The sequence below is a fragment of the Octopus bimaculoides genome, chromosome 14 (genome assembly GCF_001194135.2).
Source record: "Octopus bimaculoides isolate UCB-OBI-ISO-001 chromosome 14, ASM119413v2, whole genome shotgun sequence".
In the NCBI taxonomy this organism is placed as follows: domain Eukaryota; kingdom Metazoa; phylum Mollusca; class Cephalopoda; order Octopoda; family Octopodidae; genus Octopus; species Octopus bimaculoides.
In genome coordinates this window covers 49,190,071-49,192,243 of record NC_068994.1, presented here as the reverse complement: position 1 = coordinate 49,192,243, position 2,173 = coordinate 49,190,071, and the positions used below count along the sequence as shown (strand labels likewise).

The following is a 2,173-nucleotide window of genomic DNA, read 5'->3' as shown; positions in this document are numbered from 1 at the left end:
ATGCACACACACACGCACACACAGATAGACGAACACATACACAAAGACCTACCTATATTTCTCATCAAAACACAGAAAACATAGTTATATCTGTTTCCGCTTTTATAAATAACATAATTTTCCTCACTTTATTTCGTTTTTCTCATTCTTTTAATTATTTACATATTTCCTTTTCTAATATTTTTGCAACGTCTTTTCTTTTTTCTCCCTCCATCTTACAACAACGTTAATAGTTTTATTATTATTTTGATTGTTGTTACTGTACATCGTATTATTATTATTATCATTATTATTATTATTATTATTATTATTATTATTATTATTATTATTATTATTATTACTATTATTATTATCAATACCGTCATCATCATCATCATCACCGTCACCGTCATCATGATCATTATTATCGTCGTCGTCGTCGTCATCATCATCATCATCATCAACATCATTATCATCGTCGTCATCATCATCATCATCATCATCATCATCAACATCATCATCATCATCTAAATAGAGAAAAAAATTGAGTTACTTTTCTGTTGCTTTCTTTCCCACATAGTAATCCCCGTTGTTTTTTTTTTTATACCTGCTTTCTTTCTTCTTTTTCTTCGTTCATATCTTCTCCCTTTCCCATTCTCCTTCTTCGTTTTCTGTTTTTCTTTTTCTTTTGCTTCTCCTTTTCATCTTTTTTTTTTCTTCTTCTTCTTCTTCTTCTTCTTCTTCTTCTTCTTCTTCTTCTTTCTTCTTCTCTTTCTTCTTCTTCTTCTTTCTTCTTCTCTTTCTTCTTCTTCTTCTTCTTCTTCTTCTTCTTCTTCTTCTTCTTCTTCTTCTTCTTCTTCTTCTTCTTCTCCTTATTCTTCCCCTCTTGCTTCTTTTTCTTCTACTTACTTTTTACTCATTTCTATCTCCTTCCTATTCTTCATCCTATCCTCTCTTCTCTTTTCTTTCTTTCTTCTTCTTCTCCTTCTCCCTCTTCGCTTCACCATCTTTCTCTCCTTTCTGCCTTTTCTTCCGCTCTCAATCCTTCGTCTTCTCCATCTTTTCGTTTTCCTTCTTATTTTTATGCCACTTCCTCCTCTTCCAATATTTCTTCCTCTTATTACACTTATCATCATCATCATCATCATCATCTTGATATTCATCTTATTCTCCTTATTTAAGCCTTCCTTCTTCATTTTATCGAACTTCCTATTATTCCTATCATTATTATTATCATCATTATTATTATTATTATTATTATTATTATTATTATCATTATTATTATTATTATTATTATTATTATTATTATTATTATTATTACTATTATTCCACTGTTTCCTTCAACCATTTCTGGTTAATAAAGAAAATAATTTAATATTACTATTATTATTATTATTATTATTATTATTATTATTATTATTATTATTATTATTATCATCATCATTATTTTCCTTATTATTAATAATATTTGTTTTTTAATTATAATTATTATTATTATTATTATTATTATTATTATTATTATTATTATTATTATTATTGTTATTATTATTATCTGCATCATCATTATCATTATTATTAACAATATTTGGGGTTTTTTCCAATTACGACAACAATTTCAACAACTGTACCAATATTATTTTTACTATTTTCATTCTTTTTGTGATTATTATAATTAAAACTTTCTAATTCTTTTCTCTCTTTCTCATCGTTTGTCCAAATTCGGTTTTTTTTTGTTTTCTGTTTTTTTCTTTACATATATGTGTGCGTGAATGTGCGTGAGTGTATGTATATGTACATATATATATATATGTGTGTGTGTGTGTGTGTGTGTGTGTGTGTATGAAAGTATGTATGTATGTATATATATATCTACATGTACATGCATACACACATATTCTGAAAATTATTACTTCAAAAATATTTTCAATTTGTAATTTTCATTTTGAAATTATTCTTATTTTCATTGTCGCTGTTGTACTTGTGACAGGGCTATTTTTATCATACCTGAATGCTATTTTTTCTCAATATTCCTCTTCTACTTTCCATATACATGAGTGCAATACATACATACACACACATACACACACACACACACACACACACACACACACACACACACACATATATATATATATATATACAAATATACATATACATGTATGTATGTATGTATGTATGTATGTATATATATATA

The 2,173-nt window shown here is 26.6% G+C and overlaps 1 pseudogene; it reads right to left on the bottom strand.

Annotated features, from left to right (window-relative positions):
• LOC128249350 (probable cyclin-dependent serine/threonine-protein kinase DDB_G0292550) overlaps window positions 1-1,520 on the bottom strand; it is a 79,795-nt pseudogene extending 78,275 nt beyond the window's left edge.
• Between the last annotated feature and the right edge of the window lie 653 nt (window positions 1,521-2,173).